General features: G+C 36.3%; 1 long non-coding RNA gene across 1 annotated transcript; it reads right to left on the bottom strand.

Moving 5' to 3' along the window:
- Window positions 1-9,620: 9,620 nt before the first annotated feature.
- LOC139717872 (uncharacterized) lies at window positions 9,621-11,266 on the bottom strand. Its single transcript, XR_011710009.1, has 3 exons — window positions 11,043-11,266; window positions 10,333-10,410; window positions 9,621-9,897 (listed from the first exon to the last, which is right to left on the bottom strand). It is a non-coding gene; the product is annotated as an uncharacterized lncRNA (long non-coding RNA).
- Between the last annotated feature and the right edge of the window lie 12,038 nt (window positions 11,267-23,304).

Genomic DNA, 23,304 nt, shown 5'->3' with positions numbered 1-23,304 from the left:
GCTTTCGTAGAAATCTGTTTCTGTGGACGGAAAGTTGTTTTGGCTCTCACAGCGACCATTGATGTTTCCATCAGTATGTGCTTCTAAAACGAGATAGCCATTGTTCATCCACCTCATGCTCAACTCTTGGCGTGCCAGGATAGATACAAGCCGCATATGAAGGATTGCTCTGGGTCATGATCGCATAAGAGCCGAATTCGTCATTTCCTTCGATATTCCAGTAAGTAGGACAGTACTGAAGTTCTGGAATAGGCGCGGATTGGTCAGAAGCTGAAGAAATTTCATGGTATATTGACGACTGGGCGTTTCCAGACAGACTTGGGTCACCTGCAGCTCTTGAGGGCTGATTAGTTAATGCTGTGCCGACTGTGTTACCACTGGGTGAGACTCTGTTGGTATCACAAAGCTCTATCGTATCCCGACTTGCTTGAGGTTGATGTCTAGTAGCTTTGTGCAGACTGACATTGGAAAGGAGGTAGCCGTCTTCATCAACGTCGTCTTCCTCTTTATCAAAATGCCTTGATTGAAGAAATATGACCTCCTTCTTCCCCTTCTTCCCTGAGCCTGACATGTCCATGTATAGTGCTTTCGTGCTATCGGCTCCAGTATTCATACTCTCAAAAAAGTGTTCATTATCCTGGTGTATGACGTCATAAGAAGGACATGACCTAGTTTCTGATGAACTTGCAATACCTCTCCCGCTGCTCATTCTAGTTTCAAGAGACAGGTCCCGTGATATAAGACCCTATAATAATAAAACACAAACAAAGTCGCCATGAAGCACAAGTATCATAGAAAATAATATGGAAATGGTTAGTATTTTCTGTTTTAGAATAGGCAAACTTGCATGTCCCACGTCATCAAAACAGTTGGAAGTTAAGAGAAAGGAGACTCTGAAGAATAGGGCATATGTCAGTGCACTGATTGGGTCAACTTATGTCGACGATTGTGTGTGGACCAACTTGGCATTTAAAATTAAAAGAAAACTACACTTGATTTATTGTCATGTAAACGTAGACCTTGGGACACTCAGATTCCGATTATGTCAAGGCAGTGATCAATAGCCCTGCGGTCCGTCGAGTTTCTAAAATAAATAGTACGCATACACATTCTGAGATGGAAAATGAGATACCCAACTTTTAAAGCCCCAGTCACATAATGCTCTGCGTCCGGCGTTACGTCCAAAAAAGTCATTTTTTTCCGCGGACCCCCGCGGATCCTTTGCCGTCACCAGAAATTTGTACAAAACATGCGGGCAAAAAATGCAGGCGATACGGACAGATACGACCAGATGCGAATACTTGCGTCCACTTGCGGATATTCTTACGAATTGGCACATAATAGTTCTGGACACTTGCGGAGAGTTGCGCATTTTTTCGGATAGTTACGGATAGTTACAAATTGTTATGAATAATTATGGACAATTTGGTTTTCTCTTACGATCCCTGCTAAGTCAGTGTATTATGACAGCAAGGTTATCACATTTTGGACTGTCTTACATTGTACACTGGGGAAAACTGAAAATGAATTACGTACAAGTTGTGAAAAAATCGTAATCCTTTAATTTACTTTACAATAATAAAAGATATATGAAATTTTGAACTTGAACTTTGAATTTTGTTTGTGCAACTAAAATATGAATAAATGGCGTCATAAATGTAAAGAATGTATGTGACCGTACATCACAAAACGAACAAAAAGTCGCACACACCGATTTTGTGTGAGGACTGAAAATAGGTGAAATGGGTCAACCGAGCCGATCTTGACTTGGCTACCCTAAGTAAATAAGGCCTTATCATCATTATTATTATTATTATTATTATTATTATTATTATTATTATTATCATCATTATTATTATCATCATCATTATTATTATTATTATTATTATTATCATTATTATTATTGATTTCAGTTTAATCTGATAATCCCCTCATTGTTGTTACTCCGGTGGTTTACTTCCTGTTTTTTGTCCCATTCATCGCTCAGCCAGCACGGTTTGGTGAAGATTAAGCGCTTGAATAGACACTGTACTTCAGAGCCTCTTTTCTCAGTTTACACTTTTTCTGAGTGTGTGCATTCTTTCCAATATTTAGATAGGTTAGGAGAGTCCATTTGATTTGAGTAATATATCATTTTAAAGCTTAAAGTCTGCTCTTTCAGAACATGCTCCGACTAAAATTTCATGTGTGGCGACTTTTTGTGTGTTTTGTGGTGCAGGGTCACATATAACATCACTATACCACAAATAAAATACAATATAGATCGAAAAGTTAAACATTAGAGTAAGAAAATATTACTTGTAGTCATGGAATAGACAAACTGTGGTTACGCTGTCGTTGTTCAGCGATATTCATGACTTACTGGGCTATGTTAAGGAGATATTTATGATAAAGCAATGCTTATTAAATTTACAGAAAAAAAAGACATCAAAACCTTTAAACACCCCTCCCACACCCAAGTACAATATCAAGTCATCTCTTGAAGTAATGTATTTTCTGTTTGAATTTCTTGTATGCATGTCATTTTGTAATGCGCAGTAGAGTATATTATTATAGTAGCTGCGCAATATAGATGTCCTTTATTATCATTATCATTATTATCATTATTATTATTAGTAGTAGTAGTAGTAGTAGTAGTAGTAGTATTATTAGTAGTATTATTATTATTAAAAAAAATGTAATACACATTCGATGGAGCGTAAAGTGCATGGGTAAGACTATATAGAAATACCAAATTCGTTCTCATTTTATATAGTTGCTCTTGTCCCACACCTTCCCCGGCCAGAAAAGTTGATAAAATGCTGTCACCCCATCCCCTACGCAAAATATTGCTTTTTTCGAAAAATATACATTCGAAGAGTACAAGAAAAAAAGTTCTGCACCAAGAGTCAACCGATGTCATGAGTATACATGTTATATGGGTGCCACTTAAAATGACCATTAATTGTGGGAGAAATGTCATAATTTGTCCATGCAGTTCTGCCTCTCCACCGCTCCGACTGTGTTGTAGCATTCTTAGGCGCTGCAGCTTGGCAACAGGAGTAGTGTGCCTTCCCACGGGTCTCTGTGTTCCCATGCGAGTGGAAAACGGAAAACGTCGAAGGAAGTAATTGTCCGCAACATCCGTAGCTGTCCGTATATATCCGTAAGCGGATAAAACTGTTGTAATACGTTAACTTCCGGTTAATTTCAGATACTTACGGTGGACGTAAGTGAACGCAAACGGACGGGAGGTAAATTTTTTTGCGGATGGTTTGCGACCAAGCCACGGGTAGTTACGTTCAGTTACGGATAGTTACGTTTGGTTACGGTTACTTGCGTAAGTTTGCGTCCGTGGCGTCCCTCTGCGAAATTTTGAACATTTCAAAATTTCGCAGGTTCGGCGACGTCATTTTGCGTTTCTTTACGGATGAGTTACGGACAGTTACGTCTACATACGTCCCTGCGGATGCCTGCGTCCACGCTGCGTCCCCCTGCGTCCACTCATTCGTATCTATCCGCGGCGAACGTAATCCATCGTAAAGCACTGTGTGACTGGGGCATAACAGAAGTGATTTGGGGTACGTATAAAATCAACAAGTTGCCAGATACGCATATTCGATCATACTAGGTGTTTCAAAAAACATTTCCCACTTTTGATCATTAATAGTTCAAAAACTATTCATCCGATAAAACTGTCATTAATATGAGTAATAGCTGGATAGTGTACAATTTGGTTGGTGGTAATTTGCACGTGAAAGCATCAATCAATTTCATTAAATCTAAAATTGATTTTGAAGTAAGGTTTCAGATTTTGGTCAAATTTTAACCCTCTGTACAAAAATTGAACTTCGCACAGGAACCAATAATGTGTACATGTATGTGAGTGTGTGCTGACAATGGCCCTGAACAATGGACATGCCTGAACCACCTGTTGACTAGGCGTCAGTATCGCGCTCCCTGGCACATGAATGCTTAATCAATAATTCATGTGGATTGCCCTGGGCACTGCTAGTCTGGATTCATGCACGGTAAAGTGCTTGCAAACACCACATTTCATTCCAGCTGGCAATCATTTTCAAGTTTTGCTTCACATATCACTAAATTTGGGATATAAATAAGCATAAATGATCTAAAGTTCCTCATTTTAATACAACTGTCTACTAATTAAATAGTCTGACAAATTTTAGCTTTTTCGATAAAAAGAGATCATTTTTGGTAAAGAGTTAAGCAGCATTTATCATTGGGGCGATTTGTTTCACAGTAGATTTATTTGAGGCTCCATATACACAAGTGTATACTCTTGACTAATTAATTTTCTTTACTTCCTGTCACCACTTTTACGATAGAACAGAAGGTATTCATTGTAATTTTGTGTTTCAGAAGTAGGGAGAGCACTGTCGCGACTCAACGACAGCATCGGCAGGCGTTTGACTTTACACAGATACTGCCAGAGACTGAACAAAGACTAGTTGTGATAGTGAAATTTCTCATGAATAAATAATGAAGCATTCAAACCCTGGCCATTGTTCAGGACCATTGTCAGGGTGTTAACCACACACTCCCATACACACCCATTGACCCCTGTGCGAAGTGAAATTTTGTACTGAGGGTTGAAAATAGGGCAAAGTCTGGAACCTAAATGAGAAATTAATCATTGATTTCATGAAACTTATTTATGCTTTCATATTCAAAGTACCTTCAACTAAATTGTACACTATTCGGCTATCACTCATTTCAATGACAGTGTTATTTGATATATACTTTTTGAATTATTAAGAATTAAAAGTGGGAAATGTTTTTTGAAACACCTAGTACATGCTTATCGTGGAAACTAAATCAATGCGACTTTTTGTGGATTTTCTGCTCCACGAGGATATATCTATTCTTTTTGATGTTGTTGTTGTTGTTGTTGCTTTTCAGATGACTCGATACTTTCTCATATCAGTTCAAATGCAACATATTCTCGTACGTCTGCTCTATGAAGCATGTATGGTATTCATGTATTATATTCCTAACCCAAAATACGCTATGACTTTCCAAAGAAACAAAAAAGTTAGTGGAGTTTTCCTGCTTAATGTTTCCTTTTCAAGCCTGTGCTCACTCTTCCCCAATAAAAAAAAAAATCACAGACGGACAGTGAAATTCTGTTGTAAAATCGAAACCTATGACCAAAAAGACGTAATTTATGTGTCTTTACCGCTGCACGGTTCTCATACGCGTTCTCTGGATGAGCTGTGGCGCCTCCGTGATCTCTGGTGCCTTCAATATGAGTCGAAGTGTTCGGCGGATCCAGCTGTGACTGCTGTTCACTGGAGTGGACTTTCGAATGTCTCGAAGCTTTTCGACGCCTACGAATAACATTCCATGAATAAAGACATATACAAATAGAAATGAATGCAGGACTGTCAGACTGGAGGGGATGTTGTTATTATTATTATTATTATTATTATTATTATTACTATTACTTATTACTTATTATTATTACTTATTCGACCAGGTAAATAATTTGGATACATATCTTAAACATACAAACATGAAACAAAAACCAGAATGAACATTATACAATGGATACACTGTACTGTAAATGTTACACAAAATGAAAATGAAAATGTTGTTCGCGTGATAGTGTAAATAGATAAATTACTCTATTCGTATTTTTACATCACTTTTAATAAACACGGTGTGATAAACCATTCCTATAACTCTAGCGTTGTCTAGCATATAGTACAATACAAATAAAATACCAAGATGTTTTGTACAGTCTAAGTACACTATATGTACCCTAATGAGTTTAACTTTTTGCAGCTAAGTTTTAATATGAGGAAAATGAAATCGAGATATAAATTTTCTCGTATCATAATTAGCGAACCTTTCATTATAACCGTTATGCCACAAAATACCTGCAGCGGAATGCCTTGATTGGTGGTACAGGTGTTCATTCCTTTTTCTGATACTTTGATTTAACGTGCTACTGAGATTTCTTAACATTTCGCGCTGGCTTAACTAACACACAGAACTGTCTTTATTTTTTGTCACCATTGTAATGGTTTGGTGGTGAGATTCCAGTAATGAAGTGAAACAAATGTCTATTGTTTTAAATTCTCAGATTTTAGAGAAGGACTACAATTAGAGAATCTGGTATTAAATTTTCAGTGCCTTGTGTTTTCGTGATGACCTCTCACTTTTTTTTTTTTTTTTTTGCACAACAACACATTTATATGTAATACAAAGGGCAAAACGGCATCTATGTATAATTACACTTAACAGTAGCATACACCCGATGCTGCCTTTGAATTATTTATTATGCATTTTCCAGACCACTCAATGAATAATGATTAACTACCCCCTTTCCCAAAGTTCATACAATCATCACCTTTTCTGTTGATGTTTGCGCCAAGCTTTAATCATGGACAGTATGACAAGCACTGCGAAAACAACACCAAGAAGGGTCCCCAGGATGTTTGTAGTAAAATTCATCTCATAAGGTTCGGTATCTGGAAGATAGATAATTTAGTTATACCGTCGTCACCTAGGAAGTAAATACGTGAACAGTTTGTTATCTTGTTACTTTTTTCTCTGATATTGACTAGAGGCAGATAAGTGCTGCTTTTAGTCAGACTGGCTATCAAATAGAGAAATAATTTTATTTCTTAACCTGGCAAGAATTATCATATTCCTCACATCTTATTTCATGCATACCGTTTGAGAAAAAAATTCCTGATTTGATTTCGCTGATAACGAGCTATCATTTCTGGTAACCATAGAATGAGAAAAGAAAATTAAGAAAATTGGCTCTCTTTAAAGCGTTTTACGTACAAAATGGTAGTTGGTAGTTGGCTATGGAAATTTACAATCTAGAAGGAAAGCGTTAATGGCAAATTATTACACAAATTTGCAATCAGTTTTGAATGGTAGGAGGAAAGCAAATTACAACAGACTCCGATCTTGGAAAAGGTTCCAGACTTGACTAGATTATTAAAAGAAAATATAACGAGGTTACAAAACATAATCGATCGATATTTATTTTAGACTTGTTCATTTTTTTCGAAATTGCAGGGATGCCCATAATAAACCCCCCCCCCAAAAAAAAAAAAAAAAAAGTTTCATAAGATCTACGGAAATTCACTTTTTAGTAGCTTTATTTTTTTTTCTCTGTTGAAGAAAAGCTCATGACAAATAACCGTTCTTAATTGGCAGTGGACATTTTGACCTTTAAATTTTAGTATTTTTTTTTTTTTTGCTACGTTTTCAAACTCTAGTGTCCGTAGCTTTCTTATGTTAAAGTGGTCATGATGATCTCAAGTCACAAAGCTTCAAAGAAATGGGAGGAAACATTTGCATCGTGACTCCGATATTATGCTATTGAGTATCACGAGAGCTTTATTCGTCCTTATGCTGTAAGATAGTGACACTTTCATCGCAGGAATCGAACTAAGTGAAATATGCCGATATGACTATGGACAGCCACATGTATAGTTTGGTTCGGCAATATCATACCATCAAATCCATTTATAAATGAAAGGGTATTACATGTATTATAGACAATAGCAAATTGCAGGCAGGTAGTGGCAAAATACTTTTGATGTACTGTTTATCGCGTACCAAAGAGGGCAAAGTGGAAACAGTAGAAACAAAAAGAAAATCACTATACGGGTTGAATTTAACACTAAACTCACCTGACTGAGGCGTTACAGTTGTCTCTCTTGATGACGTCTGAGTTGTCTGCCTCTTCCCTGTGCATTCGGAGAAATCCACTGCAATTATTGAAAATATACATTTCGATGATACATAATGTTATAACTTATACAGTTTTGTCTTCACTGAAGTCACTTTTATTGGCAAACAAGTAATCGAGGTATTTGTCGTGCATGAGTAGATATAATGAAAGTGCCGACGTTATATTGAATTCATGTGATTGTCTTTTCCCTATCAAATAATCGTTATAGTAAAATGAAGTGATAGTCTTTGCCGACGACAAAGTTTTAAAGAAGATGGCCATTTTGCACTTTCGACTTCTACGGACCGTACAGTAATTATCGGTTTGTTGTTTTTGGTGTTTGTTACAATTGCTTGATAAAGGCCAGTCGAGATTCCGCTTCACGAATATGCCAAATATCAATTACTGTTAAGATTATAAGTATTACCATTACATACACAGTATAGCTCATTATAGGACATTGTACTTGATAACTGTAGTACATACATACCCTTAGAAGTGCTTTCTATACTTTGTGTAATAGGGATTGTGGTGATATTGCCATCAGGCCATTCAGCGTCTGTGAACAAACATTCCAATCCACAAAAACGATGACAACCAAACGAAAAAATGTGTGAATGAAGAGCAAAGAAAGTAGTTTAGTAACTGCATGGAAATAAAATATTTGAAGCGTACTGTGTGTGGTATAGCACTTTTAGAGGGATTAAGTGTTTAAGATGTCCGTCATGTGAACGTACTTGACGCTTACCTCTTCCGGTATACTTCTAATTACAAGGTAAATACCCATTGCGAGATTTTAAGCACATATCATAGGCCTACTCATGAACATGAGAGCCCGAGTAAAGATTGAACTCTCCCAATCAATTACTCAAAGGGTAAAAACGATAATCATTGTATTGTCCATAGTGACAAATTGTGTGGGTAAGTGTTATCTTAAGTCAACGCGTTTGAATGACTTATTCATAAATATTTTTTCTCCAATCAGATGTTGAACTCCTAATACCAAAACCTTCAAACGTCCTGCCATTGTCACGTTCTATATCATGTTCAATGTTTTAGATGAAACCTCATATTAATTGTTATCATTTGCATTCAGATGATGATAATTTTCGTAAAGCATAAATGCACACAAAAATAAAACATCTCTCCTTCGTGACGCAAAGCAAAATACTGTCTCTGTTTGTCTTCTCTCACACTTTTGATACAAAGCATACACCTGTAGATTACTTGAGAAAAAAAAATCATTGTTAATGTCAGGTAAATTTGCAGGACGAGCCGTTTGATTTACTTTCGACTGCTCGGCAAGAAGGGACTGAAGCGTTCCAAACCGGGAAGTAAGTCGACCATCCTGGTTGTATCACACACTGCAGTGTCGAACTCCCGTTGACGGCGTAACCTTTGTCACAGCTGAGAGTTATCTTCGACCCGAAGCTCGTGATATCTGAGTCCCAACTTCCACTGGACACAATCCCAGGATGATCACAAAATCCGACAGAGACTTTCAATAAAGGAGATATGTATAGGGAATTCGGGTGAGCCATGAGGAAAAACTTGAAATAATCATATCATTGCCATATGTTCCATGGATAAATCATTATGAAGAAAGATACTATGATTACATTTAAACAGATTCACTTTTGTATCTCTTCTGATAAGGTTCATAATACCTGCTCATCTACCAAATCCATTGACTAGCTAACTTTCATAGAACGTAAACGTATTCATAGAAAATTGATTGTATGAAATAAATAATAGTAAATATGTATTATGAATCTAATTTTTCTTACCAAAGTGTGAACCTGACAAAGCATATCTTGAGAATTACAGGTATGTCACTGACAATAGTACTGTTGTCATTATAATCACTGGTGCTTGCAACATTTTATTTTATTCTCTGATGTCAAGCGATCTTTGCCTCCAATACTCACGGTTAAATGAACGATGTCGGTTGTATTCAGACTGTGTCGCAAGTGGGCATGTCCAATTGCGAGAAAAGTTTCCGCCAGAAATGATCTGCGCATACGTTTCGGACTGAAAACAAATGCACGACCTTTGATGCACGACAGCAACGCCACTGCTTTCGGGCTGTCTTCTACAGGTAGACATGCACTCGCCGTCCGAATCAAAGCCAAATCCGGTGTTAAATACTGTTTGAAAGTTTAGTTGGTTGTCTTTGTAGCAACCAAGAAATCCAGGTTCTATGCAGTGACAGAATAATGATTATTTCAACCTTCCAATACCGGATACTTTGAAGTATGCATTATGCCAAATATATTTTAACAACAGCTAGTCACAAATCATCCCTGAAATGACAGTTTGACAAGTGTTTCTGTTTAAATACAGATCAATTATTTACATCTGTAGAGCCTGAAAACAGAAATTAAACGCATACATACATACATGTGTGTGTGTGTGTGTGTGTGTGTGTGACAGCGGAATTTATGGCTCTTAACAAGGTCAAATTTCATTCCATCATGCACAACTATGTTCGCATACATCAACACACTATTCCAATGTTTCCGTGCGACGTAGAGTCACATAAAAGCCTATGATAAAGATATCAATATGCTGGCGCACAATATAAATGATAACGAAAATACATATTTTTTCATATGACATTTTGCATCTCTTACCTCGGCACTGGAGTCTAACAATCCTGTTTGAAGAACACTCGGTAGTTGGCATTAAGCAGTCCATTAGACGCAGCGAATCTGTGCATTGATATTGTAAAAAAAAATTCACGAAATGGATAAAGTTTTAATGCCGCACTTCTCATAAAAGATTGATACATGTAGACAACAGCTCTCATGTGTAGTGGATATTCATGTAAAAAGAAAAAAAAGTTGCACAGTAACAAAACATAACAAAAATACATGTATCAGTAATGAACGCATATTGGCACTGAAGAGTTCGTGTGTACAGAGAAAACGAATCTTATTATAATAAACTTTTGAGTGCTTCATCTATACCATTAAGATCTGTGATATAATATTGTCATTTGTAAGTGTAATTGTTCTTTGTTATGTACGTCTACAGCAAGAAAATCTGCAGTATAGTTTTAAAAAGAAGGGAGATAATGACTTTTGTAATATCGTGATATTAAAGGTTTTGCACGTTTAGAGAACAATTCATGGCAACGACAAAATGCCTACCTCATTAGCTTCAGTTTATGATTTTTATATTTTCGGAATATCTTGCAGACTTTATATTTTGGACGCAAAGTGTGCTTTCCAGCGATCAAGTTTATTTGATGAGACACATGCTATTTCACCTGGGATAGTATACATAATTATGCATTCACAAGTTCTGATCTGCATGCATAATATTTCTGCAGTTCAGTTACCTTTAGAACATGACAACATTTGAGTCTGGTTTCGTGTTGCTGAGGCCAAACTCTGACCGGTATACCCCTTTGCCGTCGGGAAGCCGAGCTCTTCGCAGACCAATTCAGCAGCTTTGGGGGTAATTCCATCAAAGCAGACGTGTTTGTCTGATTTGATAACCACCAGGCCTTCAAGGGGAGAGGGTCCGTCTACCAGCTTTACCGATGGTATACCTTTAAAATTAATGACTGATGTTCGAAGCTTTATTTTGGGTAACTCATAATAAAACAGCAATCATTCACGTCGTAGCTCATTTGAGGTGGAGACGATTAACAAATGTATGGTTTAAATCCTTCTTCGAGTTATACACTATGATTTCCCCCTTAACAGTTTCTCAATAGGAACAGAAGCAATGCCATTCATAATTTATTTTTGTTTCTGTTTTTCTGTTTTGTGTGTGTGTGTTGTTTGTTTTTTTTTTTTATTTAATGTAGATAGCACCCTGATTTAACTTTCTTCCCCACACTGGGGAAAGTATGAAAAATTGAAAAAAAAAAAACTTTCGTGAGTCATCCATAGAATTCATGAATGCAACTCATACGTGACGTACGGATCAATAAATACACTTACTATACTCTAGATACCATTAGTGAATGTCGACGTATCAATCTATTAACTAATATTCAGTACTTGATGGCTTTCTGTTTATCCGGTATTAAAATAAACATTTACACCAAATTGAATACAATATACAGTACAATAATACATTATGACAGGTACGAATATGGAAAAAAGTGCTATTTTGTGAAGTGATTTTCACAACAACACTCATGGACAATGGCACAGCGACATTAATAAAACTCTTTCCTGCTTTGCAGTTTGGGGTTTGGGGTTTTTTCAAGAATAATGGCCAGGATATCTACCTACGAAGTATACAGAAACAATAAATAAAATGTCAAATTTGTCGGACACTCCGCATTGCAATTGCCATCGAGTATCTTCAAGGACAAATCACTGTTGCCAATTTCATTTCGTACCAGTGGAGGACAAACCAGTAATCTTTTCGGGGTTTTTTTATAAGTAACGTACAACACTTTCGTATATTTGCTTTATAGTGGTGTACCTAGACTATTTTGTGTGTCATACCCTGCAATGTGTAGTTATGCAATATTTTTTACTCTCTTTAAGTGCACTTTGTTTTGGAACTTTGGGGTTGGGCTTGAGAGTAGATTCTTTAAAGCAGTCACCATGGAAGAATTTTAACTATATATCAAAAGCCAAGCAACCACGGGAAGAGAGAGACCTTACGTCCCCTGCAAAGGACAAGGACAAGACACCTTGCAAAAACATACATTATCGCTACCGCCATGGGACCCAGACCGGGACCCTTAAAAGAGATTAAGAATTGGTGCTTCATTCCCCTGAGTCATAACAATCCATTGAAAAAGAGTTGTCAATCTCTGAATTATTGCATAAAATGCCATTTTCATGCGACGCACAATTTGTACTTTCATTTTACATCCATGTTTATATGTCACTGTCTCATCGTGTCTTTTTGATACGGTCGGTATAAGACTTGAATCTATTGTTAAACAGGTAGAATGCCTTACATAATTAGAAATGTGTATCAGCAGAGTACGTCCTTGCTGTATGTCTTCATGTTTCACTCTATTAAAAACAAGATGTCAGCCTTTTTGAAATCACATGGGTTTTTTGTTACTTTTTTTTGCAATTAGTGTCAGCTCATTCATAAATTTTATATCCTGTCATGAAAATGGAAACATCAGGTTCCGAAGAACGAATGGGAAAACCAGTGTTGAAGTCGGTATCCATGCTGATAAAAGTGTAGCCTACACTTACCTTCGTAACACTTAACGTTCATGTTGAACTTCACGGGGTAGATATATATACCATAACCGTAGCTTCGTCTCATGAGTGAGCGATAAAAAGGGAGAATACTCTGAGTCTTTCTCTATCAGATTCCGAGAGGTCTTGTTCGCTATTTCATCAAGTCTTTCGAATCCCACCACATCATTGTTGATGGAATTGAGGGTATAGAGGATTCTTCTTCCACGGGGTGCCTGCAGAACCCAACTATCACGGTTGTCAACGCAGGTTCGGTTACACCATATCTCCTGCTCTAATGGAATCCCCGAACAATTTAGAGTGAAATCTGTGTGATGATAAGGACCACAAAGGGTGCATGTAAATTAATGAATTATGAGAAAAGTAATTAAAGGAACAATTAAACATTCCTTTAGTATTCGAGCTGATGTCAGAATAGTGACATGATTTCAAGCCCCAGTTCATGTACTATTTCTTACCAATTTCTTTGAACGCATTCTTTTTTCTGGAGATAATAGCCACCCAGTAGTTATTGTTTTTCTTTCACAAGCGTAGCAGATAAGAATAGCAAAGGTTAAGTTATTAGAACATAATTACTTGTGGGAATTATTAGAACAGAGGTTCAAGCATATCTGATATAACATTTCTTTCTCGTGTAAACACGGACATGATACAAAACCTGAGAAAGAGAGAAATGTGTGAGATATGTCAATGATGGGAAGAACATTGAAAGGTACATACATGTATTAGTTTCCAATGCTGAGGACTTCATAGAAGGATTGCAAAACATAAAACAAGCAGAAAACCATACTAGGAATATCATTGTTTCTTCCATCGCGAAAACAGGAGGAACTATAACACAGGCACTGCAAATCGCTCCGAAAGGCCAGTACGCTACGAAAGTCCGAAAGTCGGTGTAATATTCCAAGCGAATCCCTTCATGCAATATGGAATAGAAATGAACGATGATTTCTGCTGATTACTCTGAGCCCATTGTTGATGCTGGACACAAGAGCAAGAGTGTTCATGATGAAACTACGCATCGTCTACGGTCACACCCGTAAGGGGGGGGGGGGGGGGGGTTCGAGCAGAAAAGAATCATATTGATCTCACAAAAGGAAGCGAAACAGGAGGATTTACAGCATGCAGCCATTAAAAAGTGTCAATCATTCGTTTCAGTAATACAAGAAAACAATGCCCACGCTAGCTTTTGTGAAAATGTACTATTGTTAAACTGTTTCTATTTCTATGACCATTCTTCTTCTTCCTGTACTGTGCTGACTCCTCGGGCCTAAGAGTATTGGCTCTCCCACGTAACATTAGCATGGTACTTATACTTTCTGACAGTATCATTGGCTACAAAGAACGTCTAGCAATCCCCATTAAAGAGATGTAAACACCACTTAAATGAATGACTCAATAAAATACAATGTGTTTGACTAGATGAATGCCTTGATCACGACATCTGTAACTGTATGTTGTGATCAACAAAACCCTTGAGCTGGTGAAACTACTCTCGACTCTTAAAAAGTTTACAAAGCGTTCTCTCTCTATCTATCTATCTATCAATCCATGTCTCTCCATTTCTCTCTCTTCAAGTTCTTCTTTGCCTATACATATTGTTGTTGCTGAATTTAACAGGAGCGCCATGCATTCACATTTGAATATTTGCGCCTTTAACTTTATCACATCAATATCTAACAGAAGGGCAATAACTAAAAAACATAGATAAGAATATATGGTAATGAATATTTTTGTCGCTCTGATACGGTTGGGGTAGATAGGACCTATACTTCAAGATGATGACGAAGTCTCGTCGTATAATAATCAATGTAGGCCATAGCAGCCTTCCGGGTGCCAGACTGAAGCCATAAACCAATGTTATAGGTATTTTAACACTTTTGTCCTATTTCGAGGATGATGAATCCGAATCTGAATTGTACAAATCTTGCATCCTTAACAAGTTCATTAGATAAAAATCGGTTTAGAAATGGCTGAATTATAAAAAAGATGATTATAAAAAAATGCAAAATAACACAAAGCAAGACTATAATAAAAGGCGGGTCCCAACTTTTATCAGTATTGCCTTGTGTTGGCTATCTCAGCCATTTCAAAACCAATTGTTGTAAAACTTTGAATTCCTCTTTAATGGAATTACATGTTCTTTCATATTTCATAAGAGGTTTTTCATTGTCTCACAAAAAGAGTATCACTGCTCTGTCAATGTCGAAGAAGAACAGGTCTTGTGTGCACGTCATGTGACTTCTCAGCTACCAAACCACTCCCTGTTCATGTGTACACCCGGGAGGTCATCTAAGCGGAAGCGTGTGTTTTTTTGTGTGTGTGGTTTTTTTTTACGATTTCCGATTCTTTCACGGTACAGGAACAATAAGTCCTGGGAGCAAGCACTGTTAGTCATTGGATCTATTCGCTTATTACGAAAAGGAACAAAATCGATAACATGATGAATTTTATCACTTGCCAGTGTAATTACCTCCTTTTGATACGATATCTAGTGACCAAGAAACTTATTGCTCATGTCTTCAATACTCCTCATGAGAAATAGACGTTATTGTAAAGCCAGTAATGCGTACTAGCCGTTAAATTGTACAACAGAGACATAAGTATTGTTCATGAATTTTCAACTCATTCTCCATTTGGATGATGATTTCATTTAAACGTAGATCTCAGTTGTTCTCATACATTAAAAAGATCTGCTGTTTTAATTCAAATTTTACCATAATTATGTATTGAAGTACATTTTTGCACAGCAAAGTAACCTCACCACTGTTTAGCATGAAGCACAAAAACCTTACGCTTATACCATACTTCTTTACACGTAAGGCACTGACAATGACAATGTCAATTTTTTTATTAGTATTATTTTCTTATGTCACCTTTGGGTGACATAAGAAAATAATTCAAGAAAATTCAAGAAAATGTGATCAAACATCGTACTGAACAGACAAAATGAGTTACTACATATGAATTATTCTTCATGGAAAATTGCATGTTATGTACACTATACAGAATGATGCAGGACCCAAGAGAATGACAGAAAGAGAAAAGCAGGACAAATAAAACAGAGGTGAAATGCCAGGGCCACAATCACGCAAGTAAAATCAATTTCAATATAAAGAAAATGTTGTAAATGTAGATAAAAATGATGTTGACACACAAACACATCGCTCATAAACACATTCACTCACGAAAAATCTGATACGTATATGTATAATCAACGCACAAATATGCCAGCAACTAACTTCCCTCATTATCTCACAGGAGTATAAATATTAGAACGAGTATAAAACACAGGTTTAATGAATATCTCCTATGAATCCACTCATGTTGTGTATGAACCCATTGCAGTTTAACGGAATAAAAGGAAAATGTTCAGGAACACTTCTTGGAGTGATCTGGTAAAGCATTCCATGCATTCGAGTGTAAGATATCCCATGCATATTTTATACTTTGAATCACACAATGATGTTATGAGGAAGGAATATCACTATAACAGCATCTGTCCAAGGTGCCCTGTTTATAGAGTGCTTAGGGTTTTTAATCCCTTTTTGTTACGAGGGCGCAAATGGGGGTCGTGCTTATTCAATGTTCGTGATCAATATCTCTCTTTCAATTGCTGATATCATTAAGTCTGCTCTCTTAATATTTCTTCCTATAGTGCCAACCACACGAAGCATTACACCGTATTACAAAGTATATTCACTTTGGGGACAGCTTGCCCAAAGACTAGAACCAGCCGTGAATTTTATTCAAGTTACTTTCTTGCGTTTACACAGACGGGCTTGCATGTACTTCGGCCCAGGGTTAAAAACCAGAGGTAAAAAACTCAACGAGACAAAAAATTTCTCGAAAACCTTTGACTTCGCAATACTCTAACTCCGAAAAACTTCTGCATAGATATAAATGTTCTGAAGAAATAACGTTGGAATGATTGTAAGACATTCGACACTATTCGGAAACCAACCCATGTTAAATTAAAATCATTAACATTTAAATGTTAAGTTTGAACGTGCAGAAGGCGCAAGCTAGAATAACTGACAAGCCCCACGCCCTCGAATACGGCTACCAAACCCAATGTACTCAAGACGCATCATTCCTGCATACTTCCATGCAAATTCCCACATCGCCTCATATTCGCATAATGTATACAGTAGATTTAGATTTGATATTGTGTTTGTAATCTTCATTTGATATCTATATAATTGACAATCGTCACCATAGTGATTTGTGATCTTCACTTTACATACTTCTTTGAATTATCATGTATGATCCACATGTAGACGTTTATAGAATTAAATTTAAAACGCTACCAGTAACGTACTTTTGAATTAACACCGCACAGGCTTCATTTAGATGTTGTTTCTATGAACTTGTTTGCCCACATCCGAATTTGAAGAAAAAAAAAGAGCTTGCGACAAGCGGAGGAGAAGTTGAATAAACATTGCCGAAAATGCGTATTAATGCCCTCCTAATGTGAACTGGAATGACAAAACAGTGAAATTGGCGGGGAAAACGTGCATTAAATCTGGAGTACGAGTGAAAAAAAAATGATAAAAAGAAGTACATTATAGAAAAACGAAAAGATAACCAGCGGCAAAATAGGCAGATAGGGATACCATTCTACCGATAACAAATAATTATATTGATCGACTTTTAAGCCGCGGATATTGAGGCCACGCAGTTTTGCCTTGTGGAATATTGCTGTTTCTGCATTCCGGGGGAAGCTAGGGTGTGCGCTACGAGTTCGACACCCACGACTCATTTAGCACACGAGTCATACAGCCTACACGCCATACAGCCTATACCACCTACTAGTATACAGTCTACGAGTCGTACAGCCCATGAGTTTGACACTTACATGTTTGGACACTTACATGTAAGCAACAAGGCCCACGAAGACCCACATAAAAAGCCAAGTGTTTGGTATAGTCGAACTCGTAGGCTGTTCTACCTATAAGTAGAAACAGTATAACAGTTAATTCTGTTCAATGAAAAAACCCGTCATGTTTCACTTTTCCTTGAGATTTTGTAGTGTGTCCACAGACCTTTTCCATCCCTCTCCTTTTCCTTCTCTATTCTTCCCTGCTCCTTTTTCCTCGTTCTTCGTTGTCCAGTATCTGTCTGAGTGCATTTCCTCAAATTTTGTTATTTCTGTGTATTGTGTTATTGTTGTTGTTGTTGTCGTTATGTTTTTTGTGGCCGATTGCATATCTTCCTTTCCGTTCAATATTCCTGGCACACCTGTCCCCATAGTGTCTGTGTCACAAATGTGATATGTTATATAGTTTATACGTTTGCATCCTAAAATCCTAGTAAGTATTGTTCATAGTATCAACATCATTATATCAATGAGTAAAATGTACAATAGTATATAGAAGAATTTAAAATGAATATGTCTTATTGGTATAACAAATTGGTGCTGTTGTTGTTTTGTTCCAGTGTTGCACGTTTTACAAGCGTGGCTTTTTTAGTGGAACACTGTTTTCCATCATTGTGATTATTTACTATTTTTGTTGCCATGACAAAGTGCATTGTTTCTTTTTTACGACATCATTCGTGTATAATATACTTTATATTGTATTGAAAAAATCCTTTATCGGACGAGTGTAAGAGAAATGAAAAAAAAATGTATCACTTTGGATTATGTCAACTTTTTCTTTTCTTTTCTTTGTGATGATGGAAATAAATAAACTATTGAATTGAAAGTGCCGATCTCGTAGACTGTTGATGATTTTTTTCAATGTCGAACTCGTGGGCTGTATGACTCAAAGGTGTCGGTCTTGTGGGATGATTCCGAAAGCTACACATCTGTAATATCTGCAGTACGGGTTAATGTTCTTTTCAGGAAGATCTTCCATGCGCTGTATGTGGTTTTTAAGTAGTAAAAAATACACACACACACGCACACACACACACACGCACGCACACACACACACACACACACACACACATATATATATATATATATATATATATATATATATACATACATATATATATATATATATATATATATATATATATATATATATGTTTGTGTGTGTGACGGAGGAATGATTGGCAGACGTTGCAGTAGTGTTCACTATGGCCTTTATTTCCCAAGCTTTCGACTGTGTAACCAGCCTTTTTCAAGGGCTTGATGAGACTTGAATATAAAAACAGAAAAGCAACCAATTTGCATGCATTTTAACAGAAATAGAAAATAATAAAATGCCAATCAAACGGAATATAGACAGGAACACGACATTCACACCAATTTGCATACATTTAAATAGAATAAAGCAAAAAATAAATGCAAAAGAAAATCAAACAAATCAAACAAATATAGACAGCAACATGACATTCAATCCAACGGAAACGCAGTATTATCACATACACTTATGTGTAGCGTAAGGCTGGTTACACAGTCGAAAGCTTGGGAAATAAAGGCCATAGTGAACACTACTGCAACGTCTGCGAGTCATTCCGCCGTCACACATACCCAATAATGCAGCACCCACAACGTACGAGGCCAAGCCCACTTCACATTCCATATATCCATATATATATATATATGTATATATATATATATATATATATATATATATATATATATATATATATTGACATCAAATCTTGCACATTAATAGACGTGGCTGGTGTTGGGTAGCACCCCTTTAATCATCGAGCTTTCGGGCGAAAAGCCCTTCTTCAGGATCTATACAGTCAATGACAACAACGTATAAATAAAATCAACGTAGGTATAAAATCATACTAAACTCAACTAGTCTCATATACTATACATTTCAAAATATACTCAACATAAAACATACCTCAATTCAGCGCATTTTATAACAAAAAACAAATCAGCATACTATTACTAAATACAATCGCAAAAACAAAACTTACTGTGTTGGTGCTGAGTGTGGTCTTGTAGTGTTGTCTGTGTGAAGATTGTGGTCGGGTGTATCTTATATGTATTTGTGTATATGGGGGGGGGGGGGCGTTCCTGTACTAAGGCTCGTTCTCAATAATCAATCAAAAACTACCAATACTCAAAAATTTTCACCATCCAACAATACAGAAAAACTTACAAATTACCATTACAATTTCTACATATTAATACACCTCTTGTAATACATACAAACATACATATCCGCATACATAATATAATTTATACACATGAATCTATTTATCCAAATACTTACATACTTACAACCACGTTACTTTAACTACAGTTCAACTTTCCCAAAATACATATACCATTATTACATTACCTATTATATATCTACCTACATTTACATCAATCACTAATTCTATCTGACTAAAAATTATTCTAACCTTCTCAAACAATAACATATTTATCATATACTAACATTCAATTAATCTAACAAATATTATAAGAATCAAAAAAATAACATATTTTTATACACTAACATTCAATTAATCTCCTCTCATCTATCTCTATATAATACACCCTCATACATCTATTCAATACTTTCCCATGATTCAAAAACAAAATATATATACAAACATACATACATACTTACATTTATTTCTACAATTACTCATACATATCTGACAATCAGTAAAAAAACAAAAAAAACAAAAAAAAACAAAAAAACAAAAAAAACATTAAGGTTCTATGTTAATTCCGTTTGGGTGGAGGGTTTTTAACTTGTCAATCCAAAAGGATTCTCGGCGTAATGTTGTCGTGTGTGATTTGCTCTCGATAGCTTCGATGGCTGTAAGTTGTAGGTTGGATAATGAGTGTGAGGGTAGGTTGAAATGTTTGGTGTATGGGAGTGTTTTGTGATGTGGGTTGTGGTAGTTACGTATTTCTGATAGTGTGTTGTTGATTCTTGTGTACAGTGTTGTTTCTGTTTTCCCGACGTACTGTTTATGACAGAGTGAGCATGTTAGGAGGTATATGACGCATGTGGATTTGCAGTTGATGTGTGAGGAGATCTTGAATTGTCTACCTGTGGTTGTGCTTTGGAATGTTGTAGTTTCTACGATGTGTTGGTGAAGGTTACATTTTCGTGAGTTGCAACGGTAGAATCCGTTAGGTTTGTGTGATGGCGTGCTGGGGGAGGGGTCTTTGGCCCGAACTAAGAGGTCTCTTATTGTGCGTCCACGGCGGAAGTAGATGGTAGGGGGTTTGGGGAATAATTCCCGGGTGTTGTCAGATTGTTGTAGAGTCTGGTGGTGTTTGTGTGTGATGTGAGGTAGTTTGGCAGTGGCAGGCGTGCTTTTTGAAGTACGGTCTTTTGATGCCAGTATATATATATATATATATATATATATATATATATATGTATATATATATATATATATATATATATATATGATCAGACGTGTTTTCATGTCTGTTTCAGAAACGGATTTGATTAAGATCTTTTGTCACACCATGGGCACTGATAAAGAGTGTGACCTTGCCTTTTAGTATTTGAGAGCTATGCTCCGTTTTTAAAATCTTCAAGATCTAGGATTTATTATTTTTTACGGCGTTCTTCTTCTACTGATTCGTTAACTATATATAAATATACACTGTAAAAAAAACCCCGATAAGTCCATTTTTGAAGATTTTGAAGTACGGTCTCTGTCATAATGTACAAAATAATATCTTTTAAATGATATATTCGTCACTACATATAAAGGTACATTTTTGAAGTTATGGTCAAAAGAAGCAAAAATTTTCTTATCATTCTCTTTATTTTTCTTGATCTTTAATCGCAAATATCTCCATTTGACAAATATGGACTTATCGGTTTTTGCAAACAAACTCTTCATATATATATATATATATATATATATATATATATATCAAGAAGAGGTCTCGAGTGCACGTGATGAGACTCTGCAGTTGAATTAAATGCCAGTCCTTGTGCCTGCAAAGATGAACCTCGCATGGACGGATGTCGAAGCGAAAGTGTATAATGTCCAATACTATAGCCAAGGCTTTCGGGAAAGTGGTGCACTTATCTTTAGCACACACAGTAACCACTCAAGAACGTCAATCATCGTTCAATTATTTTTACAACAACAGAATTAATCAAGTAAAAAAAAATCGCTGCATACATCTCGATAGATTTGCTCACTTGTGAACTTAGGCCTACTTTTATAATCTTGTCAATTTTATTGACTGAGATCTTTATAATTGGGTTACGTCTTTCATAATCATCTTATGACATAGATATTGTCGCAACACTAACAATGTTTACCCTATGGTTGTTCAATGACATGACACTTACAGAATAATCTTTTCCTTGTGATATTCTTCCTCTTACTCACACGCAATGAGAAAGAATTTTGTATCCTAGCTGATGTCTACACTGTCAATCGTGTAAAAAAGGTAATGTCAAATTATCTACAAACTGTGTTTATAACCTTGTCCAAGCGTTTTTCATGTCTTGTGAACTAAACATGTGCTTAGCATTTTTAGCGTGCAAGAAAAAGAAAAAAAAATGTCTCAAAGCAGCAAAATATTTAAGTAGCAAAAGGACTTTTTTTCTGATGGTCAAGTTTGTTTGTTTGTTTGTTTTCGTAAAATTGATTTCCCCAAAAACATTGATTAAATTAAGCTTGCAATTATTTTAGCGAAAATCTATCTTGGCCGTCTCAGTCATATTTGTGTACGTCTATTTCAGCCGTAGTAAGGGAGGGGGAGGAGTAGCACTCTACTAGCACTTTCAGTATCGCCCAATTTCTCTGACACTCATTTATGTTTGAAAAACTCAGGAACCTATTGTTGTCAACAGACTCACTAATTTCAGCTGAATTTGATCGATGTATATGCTTTATTTCCCATCGACAGTCCTCTTTCCTTCGGCATCGTAGATATAACAATAATAATAATAATATGGAAACTTTATATAGCGCTTAAGGTAAAACACATTTCGAAGCGCTTTATATTATTTTATCAAAAGACAGCAAACATAAATTAACTACGAATACAAAATAATGATTGTGTTTCTGTGAGATCAGGTCAATTAAGTATGAGGGTGAACAGTTGAATAGTGGATAACACTTTGGCTTAAAATCTGACGTATACGAAAAACTCAATGCACCGAACTATACCATAGACTGTCGCTGATTTTATTGACCTTTTTCAAGTTTTGATGCAATGATCACGATAAGCTTCTGTCCAAATTTTACTGAGCTGAACCTTATAAATTCAAATCTCTCGGACACTCACACGTCCCAATTCGGTCTACCTCAGGGTATAGCGCCATTAGCCCTGTTTTATTCAATTTGTATATCTGTAAAACTAAACGGCCAACACTGCAAATCAAATAATACGTCTGTTTACGCAACTGAAATTGCTTTTATGATATTCTCCAATGATATCCAGTAGGTACTGACCTACTCAATAACCACTCAATACTGAACAACCAACAATACTAAACTTTGAACAGTCTGACTTGGGAATCCTTA

Source organism: Diadema antillarum, unplaced genomic scaffold, assembly GCF_040938485.1.
Source record: "Diadema antillarum isolate AM-2024a unplaced genomic scaffold, OU_Dant_1.0 scf00000008, whole genome shotgun sequence".
Taxonomy (NCBI): Eukaryota; Metazoa; Echinodermata; class Echinoidea; order Diadematoida; family Diadematidae; genus Diadema; species Diadema antillarum.
This window is presented reverse-complemented; position numbering and strand designations above follow the sequence as displayed.